The sequence below is a fragment of the Coffea arabica genome, chromosome 8c (genome assembly GCF_036785885.1).
Source record: "Coffea arabica cultivar ET-39 chromosome 8c, Coffea Arabica ET-39 HiFi, whole genome shotgun sequence".
Lineage (NCBI taxonomy): Eukaryota > Viridiplantae > Streptophyta > Magnoliopsida > Gentianales > Rubiaceae > Coffea > Coffea arabica.
Window position 1 is genome coordinate 11,311,492 of NC_092325.1, and position 13,500 is coordinate 11,324,991.

The 13,500-nt window shown below is 35.8% G+C and overlaps 1 long non-coding RNA gene across 2 annotated transcripts; it reads right to left on the reverse strand.

Annotated features, from left to right (window-relative positions):
- Window positions 1-5,932: 5,932 nt before the first annotated feature.
- On the reverse strand, window positions 5,933-10,801 carry LOC113706642 (uncharacterized). 2 transcript variants are annotated; one of them, XR_003452068.2, is made up of 3 exons: window positions 10,312-10,780; window positions 7,611-7,689; window positions 5,933-6,272 (listed from the first exon to the last, which is right to left on the reverse strand). It is a non-coding gene; the product is annotated as an uncharacterized lncRNA (long non-coding RNA). The 2 variants fall into 2 exon arrangements; XR_011820706.1 differs by having other exon boundaries at window positions 5,933-7,689; window positions 10,312-10,801.
- Window positions 10,802-13,500: the final 2,699 nt, after the last annotated feature.

Here is a 13,500-nt window from a genome sequence, read left to right on the forward strand (position 1 = left end):
ACCAAAATTTTTCGTAGTCACAATACTTGGCCACTAACACTGGGGCCTTACTACAAAATATCACAAAAGGGTTCTTCCATGTCTCAACCCATGTCCACTCCTGTTAAGGAAAACAAATCTATAGGGTGAGCAAAATGCTCGTGAGGCTAAGAACACACATGCAAGCACGTAGTTCAAGTAACACTCCCAAATTAATCAATTTAAAATAATAACCATTCAATAAAGAGCACTTCACTGACAAGTAAACAGAAACAATTCAAGGATATGGGAGCTCTCAGGAGCTATTTTCCACTTGCACGATCACGAACCTCCACGCGTTGACACTCCATCAACCGGGTAGGTTTAATCCGTAGAAACATCACTTACACTTTCCCTTCTCAACTTTACATACCACACCGGGCCCGCAATACATTTATGAGGCGATACTTCAGCGAGTATACCAAGCAAGACCTCTCAATAAGTCGAGCTTATGAAATCTCATGGTTCACTGAGGAGCTCGACCAAGCCCATACTGGCTTGAGTCCAAGGCTAGCCAATAAGAGAGTTTGGGCGTCCCCCACTTTTACACTTTTGTATCGAGGAGGTTCACTCCAACGACTTATGCAATCACAGCATAAATAATCACTTAAATACTTCACATATATTCACTTAACAAGTTACTTAAACAAGTAAGCACTTCACTTCACGAACTCAAGTTCACTTCGTGTAAATGAGGACGAGTGCGATAAAGTACACACTCGACTCAAAGGTTTCAAAATCTCAATTTATATAACACTTATCACTTTGCAGATATATCACATAATACACACACTTGACACTCACTGTGAGTCAATAACAAAAGTGTCACTTGGAGGTTCAAGTTTCCACCGTGAGATCCTCTTGAAGGTCCTCGTGTGCGCCTGAGTAAATAATAGTGAATTATCATTCACATATCCCAATTATCAAGGAAGATTGTGCACTAGTACAATCTAGGGAAATTTCATGAAAATGAATATCAATTACTCGTAAATCGAGGTTAAAGTGGAGTTTCTTAAAGTACAAGAGCAATCGAGTTTTTTTTTTATCTTGAAAATCAAGCATAAAGGTTCAAGTACTATCGAAGGAATAAGGAATACTTGAAAAACTCCATTTCCTTGAAATTCGGAAAATTTCAGTTTTGATATGATATTTTGAAAAATCGTATCTCACATTCCACATGTCGAAAATTAGAAAACTTGGTACCATTGGAAACCTCTTCCAAGGTACTAAAAGTTCCTAGAATGTACTTTTCCAAGATTCCAAATGGAAAACATTCAAAAATGAGCTGAAAGTCACTGTTTTGGTTCATAAGGCAGATTTAAGTTGGTTTTTGGCCAACTTTGAAAATTCGGCAAAATTCACTTGATTGGAACTAGCCTTTGAAATTTGGAACTCTATTAGAGTTGCAATCCAAGTTTACAACAAAACAAGAGGAACAAGAAACGGAGTTTTGAACGCTAAGATATGGCAACTCAAAGTTACCAAAATTCCCTTGTGAAACAAGGATTTTCCAAACTCAAGTCATGAACTTTGGTAATTTAGTCGAGCAGTGAAATGGACTTGGATTGGTACCAAATTTGGTAATATAATACCTCTGTATAAAAGGTATCCCTCTACCAAATTTCATGGAAAAATACCTTCGGGAAGGTAATCAACCAAACAACCAAAGTTTCAAAAAATCTTAAGGCAAAACTGCCTTGAGCTTTTCGTTTTCCATTTCCAAACATTTGGCCAAGGAAAATCCTTCAAACATGGTTCATTCGTGTAGGAAAAACCTAAGGAATATTCATGGTACATTTGGTAAGTGTTTTAATTCCAAGAAATTCAATTGGCAAGTCCACACCAAGTCTAGCATCAATTCTGCCCAAAATTTAGGGTTTTCAAGAACATGGCAGGTTTCGTATTTTGATTACAAATCACTCAATTCAACTCGGAATTGAGCATGGTTGGTGGAGTTGGAAAATAAATTTATGAAACTATAATTTCACAGAAGAAATTGTTTTGAAATTCGGCACACAACTAGCTCAAATTCGAGCCTCAAGTTGCAGCTTCTGAACTTCATTCCAGGAAAACAGAGAAACAGGGCAGTCATCTTTAAACGGTTGATACGGGATACTTGGGTGAAATTAGGGGATGCATTTTATACCTTGGAAATCTGGGAATGTCTAGTTTCAAATGCCACTGATGGCACTTGATTTCGACATCGAAGCACAGAGTTATGAACGAAACAAGAAGGCTGTCTGAGCATTACGAGGAAATTTTTCCAGGTTTGCTAGCTTTGCGAGATTAATCCATTTGACCAACCAAACCTCAATATTTTTTGATGAAACTTTGTACACCATTTATACCATTTATACAACATATAAACATCATATACAAGCCATTAAAACCTCAAAATTCTGCAAAAAGAGGCACGATCATAACAGGGGCAGAATTGGAAACTTTACATCCATGTACTCCTTGAAGTTTATACTAGCTATGCACCATTAATCTACCAATTTGAGCACTAAACCAACATTAAATCCATCATCAAGCATCACATCAGCCATCAATCCAAGAGTGGGAGTTCATAGAGCCCACATTCAAAATTTTCCAACAATAACAAGCCACCCACATGAATATCTAAGCTCATAAGTGTAAATCAACTTCCATAGGCCAAGAATTTGAGGGTTGATCATCACTTACTTGTGTTGGTGAACAATGGCAGAATTTTGGCCCTCTCTTAGCTCAAGAAAACCGTGGAAAGCTCCTCCTTTTTGTAGCTTAAGATGATCTCCAAGTATTAAGCTAAGTGTGTGTGAAATTTGGAAGGAATTGGAGATGATTTTTGCAAGATTTAGAGATGAAAAATGAAGAACTCCTTGGGTTATTTTTGCAGCTGATGGCCGGCCACTTTGTGGGAAAGAGAGAGAGTGTTTTGATCTAATTTGGCTTCCTAAGGAAGCTTCATTTGTGTGGCTAGAATTGGTACAAAAGTCAACTCTTCAATAGTGCGCGTACGCACACGTTTTGTGCTCAATTCCTCTCGCGTTCATTTCACTAGTACACTAAACCTCCAATATACTTATATTCATACTATTATTATCCACTCTTAAAGATATAAAATGAAGGTCTATAGTCTTCCAATTAACCGCACGCGCAAAATGCGAATTTTCAATTTAAGCGCGATAAAGTGAAATTTCTAAGAAATTCTTATAACGATAGTACTACTAACTATCACTTGAGTACTTAAACTTTAAAATACCTAATTTAGGTCCATAGTACAAGTCTCAATGTTCAAAACTTATTGTACTCTCCAACGGTTAAAATTTCCAAATACTTTTTCACTAATTTCACTAAACGCGTTTTCGGAAATTAATTTTTTTTTGAAACGAGTCACTTTAAAAATATTTTGAAGCTATACTTCCATGTAATTAAGTTCAATAGGGCTAGAAAATGATATTCAGAATAAATGGACAATTACATGATTAAATAAGCTTGAAATAGGGTTTTTAAAATAAATGAATTTTGTGAATCCTGACATGGTATCATACTAATCACGTGGCAAATTTGCCAAACTTGTCTCACCCCAAGTTGAAAACTCTTCTCATGAATTAAAGCTATTCACATTTAAATTACTATTTTACTTAAATTTTAGGTCTGGAAACCACATTTTTAGGCAAGAGATGGTATATAATCCATTTACTATCAAAAGGCTAGTAAAGTATTCACCTTAAGATGGAGCATTTGCACTAATCTTCAAGATCTCACTACTGCCTCTTCACCCTTAGCTCTCAAAGGCTAGCCTCGGTCTCTTCGATTCTACTTCCCCAAATTTAATCATAATTTCTAGTCACATAATAATGCAATATACTAAATCCTTTCCAATTTGCAAATATACCATTGAATGAAATATCTGGTACTTGGGTTCAAGAAATCCAAAAATAAGATAATTCACAGCTCAAGCTAGCCGGTCCCAAGAGTAAATCAACCATATTTAGAATTCTTACCCGACATACAATTCTAATTTCCCCGAGCATCATGATAAAGTTTTTACACCTAATATACTTACATTCATGGCTCAATAATCCTTTCCTAGCTTATGCTCAATAAAAGTACTTAGTCCTTTGCACTCATTTATGTAATTGGGACCATAACACCACTTAACTCAATCTTACCCAACACAGAGACTACTCGAGATTCCCTTTGATACCATCTGAGACGACCCTAGCTTCCCCAAGGGCATATCCTAGGAGTTGGCGGACCGCCTGCCTTGCTCTCCCCAAGGTTCACTCACTTACATTAATTTCAGAGATAACATTTCTCAGTAAACATCCAAAACATTCATTCTTAATACTTCTCCAACTAGTAAGACAAAAGCTTTGTCCATTACAAAATACAAAAGTAAATCTTAACAGAGATATATATACAATAATGGACCTTCCAAAACATTCTAACCCAACTTGTTCATTCTTCAAACTTCAACTCTTGTAAGGAAAACAAAACTAAAAGGTTGAGCAAAAGCTTAGTGAGGTTCAAAAGTGTAAAACCAAATAAGAATATAAGACATTCCTTCAACATAACCAATTAGGAGAACAATTCAATAGAGTAAACATTCAATTAAAAGGATACAACTTCTTCTCACTCCACCATTCTTTCCCCTTATAACCTCCAAAACAATAAACAATCCCAGATATTCAATAAGCAGTTCATTAATCTCCACTCTTCCAGAATACTTGAGCATACCATTCAATTGCTCAAGGCAGCCAACTTAATCGACCAAATCCGTTACTGGCTCGACTAGATCAACTTACCAAGGCTTAGGGTCCAATTCGGCCGAAGTGATAAAGTACACTGCAGCCTATAATCATTCATGCACAATCCAATCTTCATTCACCATGATATCCATTTCAAATCATTAAGGCAGAAGCGATTAAGTACACTTTAGCCCTTTTATCAATTCATATATGATCACTATCATCCATCAAATTAAGATTTAATTTACTAGAAACTTAGTTTCTTAACTTATAAAACAAGATACAAAATTCCAACAATCCTTCTTATATCTTTCTTTGAGATTTATCAAGGTTGTTAGCTCAAAATAATGGAAAATATACATACATATCAAATTTAAGGTCTCATAAGGTGTTTGAGCTAAGTTTGTATCATTCTCTATCCAAACTTTTAAAGTTATAGCTAATAAAACTTTTATTCATCATCACTCATTTGCTATTTTCTTCTCGGCCAAATCAGCTTTCAATTAGGTTGAAGCTTAACTTTTCTCATAGTTTACTATTTCCCAAATATCAAAATTACTAAATAATTAGGTATAAATAGGGCCAAAGTGTTATAAGACGTTTTATACAAAATTAATAACCAATTATCCTGGAATTTTCGAAAATAACATAAGAACTTCATCTCCTCACTCTCTTGGCCAACAAAACAGTTTTCCAACAACATTACCTCAAAATTTTAACAAAATTTCATCTTTTCTTGCTTAAAACACCATAACTCAACATACACTCTATCCAACTTGCATTTTACCATTATATCTAATAGGTTGTTCTTAGTTCAAAGTTTGGCCAAACTTTCCATAGAAAGTTTAGAAATTAGTTTGAAATCCTCAATCATTCCATTTGGCTCAAAAGGGTCTAATTAATTCATACATCTCTAGTTTTAGATACCTAAAATCTTAGCACTTAATCTTCTTGAATTGGATCTATTTAGATGTGAGGAATCAATTTAACTCCAGTTCCCCTTTTCTAATCATTCAAGTTCAAAAGTAGATAATTTTAATGCACTTTCTTGTCCCATAATTCTAGTTTTTTATTAGTCAAAAAACACATGCATTGTGGCGACCCCACTTCCCCCTAAGGCGAACCAGAGGGGTTGGCGGGCCGTCTGCCCAACTCTCGCCAGGACTCACACAAGCAACTAGCAAAAGTCCTTCCGAAGTATAACCTAATCTATTACAACATCGTTTCCCTCCAAATAGGCCGGTTTCTAGAATCACATTAACTTCAGAGATAACAATGCCTTAAGATAGCCAACGTCGATTCTTAAAATACCTTCCCGATTACAACCCTAGAAACAAAACATATAATTCAAATACATCCTTATAAGCCAAGTAACAAATTTCATACAAGCCACATACAAATTCAAGGGTTACACTTTTCCAGCTTCAAGTGGTAACCCGAAACAAAAGCTACATTGTTTAATTCAAACTACATGCTTAAAGTACAAGTAGATCTCAAGTCTTCCTCAGTTGTCAGAACCTGTAAAAGAAAACCACAACGTGGGATGAGCTACACAGCCCAGTGAGGTTCCAAGACGCTCTAACAGTTCAAAATAGGTCAAGTAAGTTGTGCATATCATATGCATGATTCGAGGTTACACAATGGCATGTTACCATGAGGTGATAATCATTACACGGATAATTGCTACTTTGAAAACACATGTAGAACTAGTACTTTTGGAATGAATGGCCATATAAACATATTTTCATAAATTTTCAGTCAAACAAATAGTGGCTCGTCCGACTAGAAGAACATTACAAGGATTGCTTCATCTCAGAGGTTAATGCTCATGAGGAGTCTTACCCGAGAATGCCAACTAGGAGAGTAATAACATTATAATAGCAAAGCAACCACAAAAGGATACGGTGTTCCAGTGAAAATTTGTCGGTCATCTGCACCTTATAACTCTCGGATCCCCACGGTTGACTGGCCATCACCTTATCCCTCCAGTGGTAATACTCGAGTATACCGAAACGGTTGTCCAGGGTTCCAACCTACCCGACCGAGCCCAGTCCTGGCTCGAGTAGGTCAGTAACCGAGGCGGGGACCAAGTTCAGCTTATAGCTTACAACATGCACAGGTAACAAAGTAATTCGACAAAAGTAAAATTCATCATTTGAATAGGTCGAGGGAGGTAAAGTACACACTCGCCTAACAATGATGGACAACTTCATATGAGCATATAATTTATGATAATCAAGAAATCAGTAACCACATATATTAGAAAACGGTAAGTAAACACGATAAATGGTAAACGATAAACAGTAAACGGTAAACGGTAAACGGTGGTAATTACGGTTAATTGGTAGACATATGTCATTTTAATAGGCCGCCATTGGCCGTTTTGCACTTTTACCACGTAAGAGTCGAGGAGATTCACCCCAACGACGCAACCACATTTAGATTCACAGATTCATTAGTTATGGTAGTTGATTCACGAGTCGAGGGATTCACCCAACGACGCAACCACATTTAGATTCACAGATTCATTAGAAAATATTTCACACACTTCACCACTCGAACGGCTAGTGTGATAAAGTACACACTGCGCACTTCGATGGATCGGAACTCATTTTCCAAATTGTCACATAACGAGTTACAAGAGCACTTTAACCGAATAAGCATAAAATAAGCAGGCTAAGCACATATTGAGTTTACAAGATTATTTGATAGGGTTAATCATTTAACCAATTCATGTCGATATGCAATGCATATATATATTTCTTAAATAGGCACGAGTATGGTAAATACTTAACGATCATGAAATGAGCATGTCCTAGACTTACTCAATTACGTATTCCTATATGGAACACTCACCTAGTCAAACAAGGGCAATAGGTTCAATTTGAAGTTCAAGCGTCCTCTGTCGGATCCTCTTAAAGGTCCTCGCGTGCGCCTGAACGAATAATAATAGTCTATCATTTACAATTCCTACTATTGTTGAAAATCGTGTCATAGTACAAATTTAGGAAAAATCTCGTGAACAAGTCTTAATTATCCTAAATCTAAATTCTCAAGCGGGGTTTCAAGGTACAAGAGAAATTAAGTCTACATCATGAAATTCAAGGATAAGACATTTGAATATTATCGAAGGAATAAGGAGTACTTGAAAAACTCCATTTCCTTGGAATACGGAAAATTTCAGTTTTGATGCAATACTTTGAAAAATCGTAGCTCACCTTTTACATGTCAAAGATTGGAAAACTTGCTACCGTTGGAAACTTCCTTCAAAATGCTAAAAGTTCCTAGAATACACTTTTTCATGATTCTAAATGGAAGATAGTCAAAATGGGCTCAAAGTTACTGTTTTGGTTCATAAGGCAGATTTAAGTTAGTTTTTGGCCAACTTTGGAAATTCGGAAAAATTCACTTCTTTGGAAATAGCTTTTGAAATTTGCAACTCTATTAGTGTTGTAATTCAAGAGTATAACAAAACAAACGGAATGAGGAACGGAGTTTTGAGCACCAAGATACGGTAGCTCAAAGTTACTAAAATTTTCTTGTTAAACAAGGGTTTTCCAAAATCAAGTCTCGAACTTTGGTAATTTATTTGACCCATGAATCGGTCTCGGAATAACACCATAATTAGCAGTATAATACTACCATATAAGGGTTGTTCCTCTACCAAATTTCATGGAAAAATAACTTCGGAAAGGTGGTCAATCAAACACCTAAAATTTCGCAAATACTAAGACAAAACTGCCTTGAACCTTTTGTTTTTCCATTTCAGACATTTGGTCAAAGAAAATTCCTCCAAACCTGGTTCATTTGTTTAGGCAAAACTTAAAGAACGCTCATGGTGCATTTGGTAAGTGTTTAACATCAAAATATTCAGTTAGCAAGTCTTTGCCAAACCTTGCATCAAATCTGTCTAAAAAATCAGGGTTTTCAAGGACAGAGCAGGTTTCATATTTTGATCACAGATCACTCAAATTAGCTTGGAATTTGGCATGGTTTAAGGTGTTGGAAAACACCTTCATAGAGCTATAATTTCACAGAAGAAATCATTTTGAAATTCGGCACACAACTAGCTCGAATTCGAGTCACAAGTTACAGCCTCAGCATTTTGTTCTTGTAAAGCAGAGAAACAGAACAGCCGACTTAAAATAGTTGGTTTGGCTCACATACATGGAACCAGAATGTGAATTTTATATCGTCGGAAAGGTTGGAATATCTAGTTTCAAATGCCACTGACGGCACTCGATTTCGACATCGGAGTTCAAAATTATGGCCGAAATACGAAAGCTGGTCAGAGCATTTCGGAAATAGTTCCAGATTTACTAGCTTTGTTAAATCGATTTATTTGACCAACCAAACCTCGATATTTTTCAATGAAACTTTGTACACCATATATTCAACATATCAACATGATATACAAGTCATGAAACTCTCAAAATTTTGCAAAAAGGGTTGCGATTAAAACAGGGCAAATCTGAACATTTTTGAACGATGCATCTTTTGGAGTCTAGACTAGCTAGGTATCATTAATCTACCTATTTAAACACTAAACTAGCATTATATCCATCATCAATCCAAGGGTGGGAGTTCATAGAGCCCACCATCAAAATTTTCCGACATGAAATAAAACAAATAACATGTAATTTTGGCAAATAATTCCACCACAATAAATCTGTCATCGGCTAAACAGAATTTCCAGTAGCTAATTGGTCATAAAACCAACTTTTTACTCGGCTAATACATGATATTAAGTACTCAAATCCGACAAGCAAATACTTGACTAGCTAATCAGATCATCCAAGTCATTGTGGGAATTCATAGAGCCCACTCACCAAGTTTCCATTAAAACTCAAAAGAGCCACCATCGGCTAAGCTGGAAAAATTGCAGCAAATAGATAGTTTGGTATACGAACCTTTCCCTAACAAAATTCATTACTTTGTTCACTCAAACTCAGCATGCATACGGTGATTATTGTGTTATGAGTATATTGAACTACAATACGAAATTTGCAGCCAAGATTTGAAGAGAAAAACTGGAAATTCTTTCTTTCCCTCTCTCGGCCAACTCAACAGATTTCCAGCAATTAGATTGGTCATAAATCCAACTTTTCCTTTGGTTAATTCATGGTATTAGGTGCTAAAATTTAACATGCAAATACTTAACTAGCTAATCAATATTTCTAGTTCAAAATCGGATTCAAACAACAGCCATAACCATCCAAGAAAACCAGAAATTCTGTTTGCTACCTTCGGATGACCTTGCATGCGGCCAGATTGTTTTTCATTCTTATTTTTCTAGCATAACCGATCCAAGGGGCTGCATGCAGAGCTTAATTACCTTGATCTTAATTAGCTAAACGCATCTATCAGCTCACACTACTACAAAGAGACAGAATTAAATCTACATTTCCCAAATCAGTTCCTCGGCAGAAATGTTTTGCCCAACAGAATTTTCTACTGCTTTGGGTTTCATCATCTGATTACACAAATTAACACATGCAAGGCCACGGCTGACTTAAAATACCTCTGATCATCCACAATTTTATTCCAAAAAATTTACCTCAAAGCAAGCTAAGCTCACACATGAAAATCTGAAAAATTTCTGCTCCCTCTCGGCTCTCACACACACTGGTTGGTCCTGTGCTCGGTTTGCAGCTGGAAATGGTGTTGTGGTCAAGATGGTTGCAACTGGGAAATGTTGGTCTGGAACGAACGAAGATGGTGATGATCAGCAGCTTCGCCGACTTCCACTTGCCCTCCCCTCTCTATCCTCTAGCTCGGACAGAACCAGAAATGGTTGCAGCTCGCGGCTTCTTCCCTCGATCGTGAAGTGCGACTCTCCCTCACTCTCTCCCTTTGTCGACAATGGTAAGGCAGAGTGAAATGTAGTTGTGGTTTGAAATGTGAAGTGGAAAAGAAATGAAGAGGGTGCCGTGGTTTAGGAGATGGTTGAGTGTGGAAGTTGGTTTACGTATAGAATTGGTGAGGTTTTGATTGGTCAATTGGGGCGGTACTGAATTGGTGAGGTTGTGATTGGTCAATAGAAATGAGATGATGCAGAGAATGAAATGAATCTGTGGTCTTAAGCCGTGAAATAGATTGGACGTATGGTGGTGCCGTAGTTTGTGAGAGTGGTTTACGTGTGAAAATGGATTGCGTATCGAAATGGTTAATAGTAATTGTGATTTGATTTGTGTCAGACGTCTTGTTTGGTTTGCATGGAAAGGTAAGGGTATTTTAGTCTTTCACTTTGCTTCCTAATCTCAACTTAATTTCTCGCATCCGACTTAATTCTAAAAATTATCTCCAAGTGCAATTCAAACGCCTAACAATACCCTAATATACCTAAACCATTTTTTTATCGAGCAATTATTGATTAAACGTGAATATTAAGGTTCCTAGAAACTCTTATATTATTTAGCGATTAAATTAGTTATAAGTATTTCCAATTATTATTTCTCAAGAATTAGCGTTAGCCTAACGCGAAATTTATCGATTTAGTGATATAAAGGCAAGTGAAATAATTATTTAATCCAGTGGTGTCAATTTGCACGTATAAATTATTTTTACTCACTTATTTGAAAACAAAGAAAGATAAGGATATATTTATTGAATTTTTACACATTAAGTATGTTTAGTATATTAGAATCATATTTATCTAAAATTCATTGGTTTTCATTTTAACGCGGAAATTCTTATTAACATTTAATGTTAGCAACTAATTGGAATTAATTATTGAAATTCAAGAAATTTTATATAATTAATCTACTCAGGTAGTATTAATTTTAACATAGAGAAGACTAAGTATTTTAGCATTTTGTGTTAAGGCGATAAATTATTCTAACTCCAAAGATTTTAATTTAGTCTAACAAAACCAAGAAATTTCATAACTTAGGAAAATTATTTCTCACATGAAAAGTGTTTTTACGAACTTATTTGGAAACAGGTGAAAGTAATGCTAGAAATTATTAAAGAATTAAAGAAAATGCAAATGAAATATGCACAGGTTTATATATATATTTTTGGGGTCCTCACATGCATGACTAGATTATTACGTTAAGGTGTGTATGCAATTCATATAGAGCCAATTGAACTTGATAATTATTGAAGATTCACTCAAATTGTGAGGACTCATGTTTTATTCTTAAAACAATTATTTTTATAATTATTTGCCTTAGTATTGGTTAATTATATTATCATTATATGAATTCCTTTAAAGTTTCCCCTTATCGCACGCGAATCGGAAGTTCGTATATTTCGCGTCAAAATGACTAAGTAGAGATTTAAGAAATTTATATTAGACTACTAAGAGTGAATAATTGTAGTGTCAAGGGAATTTCATTTGAAGATTAGTGCACTAGTGCAACAAACAAGAGAAAAAAAGTGGTAGTTAAGGACATCATACGCGCACTATTCCTAGTCGACTTTTGCACAAATTTTGCCCACAAATTCCTTAAGCTTCCAAAGGAATTTGGAAGCTTCACAACACAAAACACTCTCTCTCCTCACTCCATAGTTCAGCCGAAAATGGCAAGGGAAAGAAGAGAAAAGCTTCACTCCATCTCACTTCATCTTGCTTCCATTTCCTTCACAAATCACCACCCAACTCACATATCACTTGGAGATTAACTTCAGCTTGGAGGAAGGCTTCATCTTGGGGGATTTCTTGGAAGTTTAGTGGTGAAAAATTCTGGTTTCTACAAGGGTTAGAGGTAAACCCATCAACTCTTCTAATCTCTCACTTTAATACAAGATTTACGGTTGGATTTGCAAGGGTTTGAACCCTAAGCATGAAACTAGGTAGAGGACTTGAGGAAATCTATTTTCTTACTTTAATTGTTAGGCTAGCGATCTTGGTGATGCCTATAGGTAGCTGGCTTGAGGTGTAATTAGTTGATTGTGGTCGTTTATGTGTTACTTGAGGTGAATAGGGTTAGAAAGTGAAGGAAAAATCGAAAGAAAGTGGTGCACTAGAGCTGGCTGAAAATCTGTCCTTGTTGCTTAGTGATTATTTTGAATTTTTGGTACTTTTTTTGCTGTGAAATTGGTTGATATATGTTGTATATTGTGTGTAGAAAGTGTCTACCAAAAATCATTTGATTTGGTTGAGTAAAACTTGGATTTTCGAAATTGAAAGAAAACTGGAAATGGTAATCTGGCAGCCCAAACAGTACCACTTTGTTTCAACATATCTCTCTGTATAAGTCAAAATTTAGTGTCATTAGTGGCATTCAAAACTAGATATCCGTAGCTTTCTAACAGTATAAAAATCACTTGCTAGTTCATTTTGAGTCATCCGTAGTGATTCGGCAAAGTTTGCTGCCCTGTTATGAATATCTGTCCGAGAGGACATGAGAAGCTTCAACTTGTGGCTTGAGAACTTATTTTGGAAATGTTTTCTTGTGATGAAATGTGGAATTTTGAACCTAGTTTCCAATGCCACCAGCCATTAGTAATTTGAACTTGTATTGAGTGAGATATGGCCTGATTTTGAAAGTGCAATAAAGTGGGAAAACTGGAAAGCTTTTCCTTCATGCTGGCCGACTAGTCTATTTTGTTGTGGGATGTTTTATTTCGAAAATTTTGATATCAATCAACCATAATGTATTTATTAAAGGTTTCTAGGACCCTGGTGCAAAAAATGAATTGAATTTGGCCTGATTTCATTGTGCAAAATGTTTGGAAAAAGAAAGGAAAGCAAGAAGACAGATTTGCTTTGAAATATTTTCTGAACTTTGGTTGTTTCGTT